The 8,408-nt window shown below is 41.0% G+C and overlaps 1 protein-coding gene across 16 annotated transcripts in view; it reads left to right on the forward strand.

The window, feature by feature from the left end:
* Positions 1-8,408, forward strand: part of nfasca (neurofascin homolog (chicken) a) — a 156,428-nt gene that overhangs the window by 53,589 nt on the left and 94,431 nt on the right. For 14 of the 16 annotated variants that reach the window (XR_014622330.1, XR_014622331.1, XR_014622332.1 and 11 more), the window contains exon 1: positions 2,336-2,624. The exons of 1 other annotated variant lie outside the window; for it this stretch is intronic. The gene's annotated coding sequence lies outside the window, so the exon portion shown is untranslated. Of the gene's footprint in view, positions 1-2,335; positions 2,625-8,408 lie in introns of those variants that run through there. One more of the 16 variants, XM_084349423.1, reaches the window with a different exon arrangement.

Consider the following 8,408-nt stretch of genomic DNA (forward strand, 5'->3'; position numbering starts at 1 on the left):
TTTGTGATTTTCACCAGAGCTGTCTCAGTGCTGTGAAGGGGACAAAAGTCGGACTGAAATTGTTCATAGAGGCTGTAGTGGGACAAATGGGTGTTTAGCTGAGCTGCAATAGTTCTTTCTAGTATTTTGGAGGGAAATGGCAGGTTTGAGATGGGACGAAAGTTGCTCAAATCATTAGGGTCTGCACCAGGTTTCTTGATAGTTGGAGTAATTGCAGCAGTCTGTAGTGATGATGGAACAACATCAGAAGTCAGTGAGGAATGAATGATGTCAGTTATGAGAGAGGACAGGGCAGGCAGGCAGAATTTTACCAGGTAGGTAGGTAGGGGGTATAACTGGCAGGTGGATGATTTGGATTTAAGGATGAGTCCGGTTATTTCAGAGACAGTTAGCAGTTTGAAGCTGGCAAGAGGAGAGCTGATGGAAATTGTGGGCAGAGAGTGCAGAGAGGATGCAGAGTTATTTGAAGCAGTGTCTGGTGGATATTTTCAATTTTGGCAATGAACAAGGTCATGAAGTTATCACACTGTGTAACTGTGAGTAAGTGAGGTGGTAGAGCATCAGGTGGTTTCAGAATAGTGTTGATAGTTGAGGAAAGGGCTCTAGTGTTCCCATCAGCTGTCCTGTTTAAGGTTGAGTAGTATGTGGTCTTGGCTGAAGAAAGAACATCCTTGTATTGAAGTATGTGATTATGATACATTTCTTTGTGCACTGCTAGGCCAGTTTTGACATAAAGGCGTTCCAGACAACAGCCTTTAGTTTTGAGCTGGTGTAAACCAAGAAGCAGAGTCGGTAAAAGAAACAGACCTTGTTTTCAGAGGTGCAAGAGTATTTAGCAGTCCATGAAGTCCAATATTGTAGTGAGATACCAGTTCATCTGTGGTGGATAAGTTGTCTCTGCTAGGAAAGTCCTCAATTCCATTAGAGAGGGCCGACAAGTCGATATTTTTGATGTTTCGAAATGTGATAGAGCAAAGCATGTTAGTCTTGGATAATCTTAGATTCAAACATCTACTGTTTCGGGAGCCATGTGTAGTTACTGCTGGTGGAAACACAATGTTTCCTGTGATGCTGCTTCATAATAAAAGCTTTTAAATGTCTAAATAATGGGGGGCTTTTATTGTGTACAAGTTATAGTAAATAAAACGTGATTGTAACTGAATTAGCAGAGCCTCTTTGTCAGCAGTGATTCTTAGATAGAACTGCAGGGATTGAGATAAATGCGTCATTGGTTTAAGACACACCTTCAAGCAGGTGGCCCAGTTGTGATGGAAAAGCAAAACCCCAGCCACACTGGGCTGCCGTACTGAGTCAAACCGAGTAGAGCCAGGCCAGCAGATGTAATGGAAAAACGTCATTAGTTTTTGTTATCTTTACCTACAGTATGCCAAGAAGTGTTTTGGCTTGTGTCAGTATTTTTGTTTGTTGGTTGGTTGGTTTGTCAGCAGGATTACAAAAAAACTATTGAACGGATCTCCATGAAACTCGGATGGACGATGAGTCTCGGCCCAGAATAGACCCCATTAACTTTTGGTGCGGAAATATGGCATTTTTTGACATTGTCGTATTTTTTTCAGGGAGTAACGTATGGATCTTCTTGAAAAATATCAGGCGTATTTAGGTGGCTGGCATCTATAATTGAGTACAATTTGATATGGATCCAAAAAAAAAAGATCCAGATTATATCTTTTATTTGACATTGGATTAGGCTTGATTGAATGAAATGGGACTCTTGGGCCTTGGCGCAGGTATGCACCCTACTTAGTGACATTCTAATTTACTGTATTATTTGTTATTATAGCAGTCTGCAAAGCTGTGTCAGTCATATCTACATCGTCTGCATTTTCTGGCACGTTTTTGTGTGGTTACAGCAGGGAGATAGGTATGTAGGAAGCTGATGTCACCAATCCTGCCTACACAGTGCTCTGATTGGTCAATTGATTCTCCAAACAGGGGAAATCTGTTGCTGAATTATTCTTGTGGTTGTATGTTGTTTTGGGGTTGCTGTTGGCAATTTTAGTCATGGTTTTGTTACATTTGCCATTAAAACATCCTGGTGGAGTCTAAATAACTCTGTATTTCTTCTAAAATCAAACAAACATGCCTCTGTGGTGTCAAACTGCCATAACAGTGGATTGTACAATGGCTTTCTACAGTAACTGTCTTGCATGTGTGTGGAACATTTGTGCATAACTTGTAACGTGTGTGTGTGTGTGTTTGACAGCAGTGGAGCATGTGTGCCTCAGGCTCATTAATAATTTATGAGGTGGGAGGGGTGAAGGAGAGGGGGCGGTGACAGATGGAGAATCAGTGTGTGTGTGAGAGAGGGAGAGAGTGTACGGACGGAGAAACAGCGAGAGCAAAGAGAGAGAGAGAAAGGGACAGAGAGAGTGAAGAAGAGGAAAATGTTGAATGAAAGAGAGGGATAGATTGAAGTGTTTTTGTAGTGCTTCCATTTTTACTGATGTTACATCTGTGCTGGATAAGACTGACCAGACACTCAGGCTTTGTGTTTGCTGTTTTCTGTCTGGTTTCCTGGATGCTGAAGGATTGATGGGGATGGAGATACAACACAGTCACCCAGCACTACTGTTCACCTGGACGCAAGAGCTGCACTGACAGAGGTACTGATACATGTCTGCACACCTGCTGTGTGTGTGTCTGTGTGTGTGTTTGTGAAGGGGGGAATAACTGACCTCCTTTGAGTTTTCTATTTTTATTTTCCCCGCAGAAGTAGAGTTTAGCAACCTTTACAACGAAAATTAGAATGTCACATCCACAGTAAACATATTTTTTAAAAAGTGTTGAGAGACAGTAGCAGTTATTAACTGTATGTGTGAAAAAAATTGATGAAAATATACAAATATAATCATTTAAAGCCTCACAAAGAGATTTCTTTGTTGATAACTTTAATTGAATTTCAAAGACAGCAGTGTACTGTCCATGTGGATCAGCCGAGTACAGTTTACTGTACTTGGTTGTGGGTTTGACTCCCTCACAGCCTTTGTCCCCCATTTAGTTTTTTTTTGTAATTGCTTTCATCTCCTCACTAACAATCACCCTTAAAACAGAAACCACTGCAAAATATGTTCAAAATGTCATCAGCCTGGTGGTGCGCTCTGTGTGAGTGAATGCAATTGTGAAACTTTCATTCGTTCATCATGTGCTTTACTAGATTTAATGTTATTATGGTGGAGCATGTGAGCTGTTGTGCCCAATGATTTCACACATTGATCATTTCAGATGTTTGATCGGTAATCAATGTTGGATATTTCATCTTCTGCTTGGCTTTTTGTTTTTAAATGTCTTCATATTGGCTGTTTCAGTGATTATTTGGTTTGGGAAATGAAGAGAAATGCAATGTGGTTTCAGCTGTCTTTACCGCTAGGCTGCTCTCTCTCTCTCTCCCACAGACACACACACATACACACATGAACACACTGATTAGTCTGTCTGCCACAGTCGATTGGAAAAATATCGATTATGTCTTGTGTGCATGTTACCTCATTGGCCACAATTACTCTAAAAGCTGCCAGCCTGACTGCGGTATTGGCTCTTCTACATTTGAAATTGACATGTATTTAGAGATCAGCCTCATTGTGAGACACCTACAGTGAGATGAACTGCAGAATTAGCTTCAGTTCCTGCTTTACTCCCAACACTCAAAATATGATGTGATGCGGCCACTGTCGGCCATATTGGAGGTATTATTTGTTACTGTGTTGATCAAGTGTCTTCACAGAGCCTGTCAGCCTATTAGTGTGTGGGTGGTGTGTGTGTGTGTGTGTGTGTGTGTGTGTGTGTGTGTGTGTGTGTTTGTGTGTTTGTGTGTGTGTGTGCGTGTGTGTACATACTTATACAGTATGTGGTTGTAGGATACATTCTTGCACCTTGATCCAACTTGGATCAAAATACGGCCTTTCACTGTGCAGTAGTTCCTCTTTTCATCGAAGCTGCTTTTCAAACAGCTCACACCTACATGATGTATAATTACAGTCCGACATCACACTATGTATGCTGTGTATCAGACCATTCATGTCTGATTTACTGTACCATTACTGAGTGACTGCAGTCTCTCACCAGTTTCTATCATGACGTAGTGTGGTCTGACATGGCTAGGTAGACATGAATGAATTTGTTTGGGAGTGATACCACTTCTAGTCTTGAGTAATATAGATGAGATTTTTTTTTGCACTTTACAGTCAGTGTCTCATTCACCTATTCACACTCACTTACATGTGGACAGGAGGAGCTCGGGATCAAACCACCATCTCAGAGACTTGCCGACAGCCCTCTGAGCCACAGCCACCTGGCTGTCATCTAAACACTCTACATAATTCTTTGACTGATCTCGTTTAGGCTCAAATAAGAACATGTTTTCACACATTTAAAACTTGTAGCCAGAACAAAATTTACAGGTTATAGTATTGCTTTGCAAAACTTAGTTTTCTCACCTTCTACCTTTAATATTACTTATGATAACATTTCCCGCCCGTCGGTAGTAAATGATGTCCCATGATCAGCATGAGTAGTAGTAATGACTGAATGTTCATTCTTGGGTGAACTTTAATAAATAGAATGGTCCATCAGTTATTCTCATTGGCATCCAGTAAAAAACAACACAATGATCATGTAGAGAACATGTAAATGTTAATTCTATTGCTGTGAATATTTGTTTTGTCGATGTACTGTACATATCAGCGAGGAACATCTTGGAATTTGTCCTTCAGTACAATTTAGTGTCAAGTCTGTGCCTATATTTAGAAAAGGGCATTAAAAAGTCACACACATTTCATTTATTCATGTTGTGTGTATGGATATCTGTGTCTTGTAATCACTGGTTGGCTGTAGTAGAATGAGACATTTGCCTTGCTCTTCTGCAGCAGTGGCAGCACCATGAGTGCATTACTTTGACCTTTGACCTCCTCTGAGTGACGCAGGGCTGTCTGAACATGCTGTTTGTTTGTGGCGTAGGAGGATTTTAACATTGGACACATTACACACATTCAGAGACAGCTCTCTCACAGCTCATGTTTATTGTGTGTGTGTGTTGTGTGAGTGTGTGTTGCATATGCAAGTGGGAGGGTTGTTGCATGAATACAAGTGTTTTACAAGTGCATGTGCAGGTGTGTGACTGCGCTGTGTTGTGGACAAGTGTTTGTTGAGGGATGCAGGGGGGTGGACAGCAGTAGGAGTGCCAGAACATCAAATGCACACACATACACACGCGCGCGCACACACACACACACACACACACACACAAACACAGTCCTTCTTTGTTCGGGAGCATAGTGAAGAGGAGGTTAATGCACCCAGAAAACAGAAAGAAAAGAGAGAGAGAGAGAGAAAGAGAGAGAGAGAGAGAGAGAGAGAGACCCTAATGGACAATGACGGGCCTTTCACTGCAAATATTTGGTCGAGAGGTCTAACACTAACCATCCCATCCCCCTTTCTCTCCCCCCCCCCCCTCATGGCCAAAGGGAAAAGATCAGAACAAATTGTCACTCTCTGATCTACCCACATTACATGGTTTCTTTTCTAGAAAGAACAATGCTCGAGGCTATGTATCTGATGCCAGTCATGTTGTTGTTAGGAAGCAGAGGAACTGATGTGAATTTTTGAATTGTGAGTTTGAATCATTTTGACTTCAGTAAGAGACATTATTATATATAGCACAAAGTTGATGAACATTTTTAATTTAGTTTGTTCCATAAATACTGAAAATGTTTTATGCTCTTCTTCTTTCCCTTTAACTGAAATAAGGCGTCGCTTTCAGCACTCCTCACTGTGCCCCCCGTGCCCCGAGCATAAAAACCCCTTTCTCTCAGTGGTCCAAATCTCTCGTGCTCGCAATATTAACACCAACTATCAACTATCAAGGGACCAACAGTCCCCTGATAATTGTTAGTTAGCTGAACTAGCTGCTAAACTCTCCACACTTTGTTTTAGCACTTTGGCAACCTACCCTTATTTAGTAACAATTTCTTCACTGTCTGCAGCTCTAGATGCTCTTTTTGTTGTTGTGTGTTGATGGTGCAATCCCTAAATCCTTACACACCTGTTAAATGATTGGCTGTTTGCGTGCCATTCATAGCATGCTCCATTATCAATGGATATGATTGGCTGTTTGTGAGCCAGGGGTAAGTGTTTTTATTGCAGTCTGCATGTGCTGGATTTAAGTGAAACTACTGAACGTTCGATCGTCTATTCTTATTAATGTGTGTCGCATTAAAGTGTCTATCGCCAGTACATATTGCTATCATTTTCAGACACATATTTTTTCATGTGTCCTCTGTCTGTATTTCTTCTCCATTGCTGCTGTTTGGATGGTTATGTTTACGTAACCGTAGAGATTTAGCTGTAGATGACTCCTCTTCTGCCATGTCTAGTTAATCTGTTGGCTCAAAGTGTGTGTGTGTGTGTGTGTGTGTGTGTGTGTGTGTGTGTGTGTGTGCGCGTATGCGCGTGTGTGCCCGTTTGTGTGTGTTTCTCCTGCACATATGCAAGTGTGTGTAGCTAGATAGCACAAGATAAGCCCTCATCAGCAGAATATTTAAATTAAAAAGGCATTGCATGCAGCAGAAACCAAGTTCATGTCATGAAATATTCTCTCTGAAAGCTGTGTGTTGTTAACAGAGCCAAAGAGCTGAAGATTATCTTCTGTGCTAACGGTCTGTCTCACATGAACAAAATAGAAGATGCATCGGATTACATGTCTTTGCCCTGCTGCTAGAAGTGATGCTGTAGCTTTTATCAGTGCAAGGAATTACTGTTCCAAGTAGAAATAATCTCACTTTTGTATCACCTAATAATTCTATTGCTTTATATGTCAAGATCAGGAAATAATATACTGACTCAGTGATGTTGGGTTTTCGATATAGTGAGTCCCCGGGACCCACAGGTGTCATTTGAGAGGGTCCCAGGGAAATTCAGCGGGGCCCCAATAATATGTATGATTTATGACAAATTGTGGTCGGAAAATACTGAAAATGTTTCTGGAAATCAAACAATAAAAAAGGAATGAAATCCCAATTCTGAAAACAAACCACTGGCGCACTGGCACTGCCCCCAGAAAGTTAATGATTTTGTCAGTCAGAGTAAATTACAAAGACAGGATTAAACATAGAAGCTGACTTACTTACTGAATGTGTAGCGCAGACCCGGCTCTGACAGCGTTGTCAGGAGCCCGACCAAGAATACAAATCCAGGCAAGAGAAGCGAGAAATTTGAGAACCAGGATTTGTGTGATTTCATAATCAGGATGGTAATTTATCAGGCACTGTTATACTTAATACTGAAAGACATTTTAACAAATATACGTTTCCCCATGCAAATATGCAGGGAAATGTAGTCAATGATCATAAAAATCAGGTTAAAAATGGAGGAAAGTAGGTGAGTGAGAGGTGCTGGACTTGCCTGTTTCCAGCCAAGGGATACAGATGTTGTGCCCGTGAGCCAGGTACTTAACCTATATTACTGCACAGGCGTCCATCCGTGTGTGTGATATAAACCCTGGGGACAGGTCCGTCTGTGAAACTACACACAATCATAGATTAACACTTAAACACAAATGTTCTGGAGCAAGAGATGGTAACCTAGAAAAAACAGCATGTTACTGAGAGTATTTGGACGCATATTATTAAGCAACATTGTAGTCCACATTTTTTATGATATATAGAGAAAGAAATGTGGTTCCTCAGGTCAGTGCTCCTAGTACAGGTTTAAGGCAGCAGCATGAAGATAATTCCAACCATTGGTCTGCTCAGAACATGACAGGCATGCATTAGGATTAGGGCATACTGACTGAATGGAAACATGGTGGTTAGCATGAGCAGTGGTAGATACTATAACTAACAAGACACGCTGACCCCTGAGGTGATCCAAGGGAAAAGCAGTAAAAAATGCACCATACCAAAGATTGAGACCAAATCACAGTAAAGGAACTTCAGGATCACTCTTGTAAATAATGAAACAGTAAATCAGTCCTACAGGCACATTTGTATGAAGCTCTCTTTAAAATGAGTCATAAATCTGTTCTAGTAAATGAGGAGATGGCTGCCCTCAATCTCAAAATGCAATTTGGGGGTGACTTGTTCTCATGTATTTTTCCACTCAATGACTCTCTTGATTGGTTAGGTTTCAGGGCTCAGCTTGCCATTGGCCATTGCTCCACTCAGTCGTGAAATGGTTCCTTTCATTTGTGACCAACGCTGCTGGGATAGCCTTTGTTTGATCTTCTCTTGTTTGAATTTACTCAGCTCGTAAAATATAACATATGAAAAGACACGATATATGCTTTATGATTATTTTATACATCCATCCATACTAAGTGATTTGTAGTTTTTATAAGTGCTTCATTCAACATCGTTGACTCTGGTATCTTTCTTGATAGGCTTATACAGTTGTCA

The sequence above is a fragment of the Pagrus pagrus genome, assembly GCF_965226575.1.
Source record: "Pagrus pagrus genome assembly, chromosome: 3".
Taxonomy (NCBI): Eukaryota; Metazoa; Chordata; class Actinopteri; order Spariformes; family Sparidae; genus Pagrus; species Pagrus pagrus.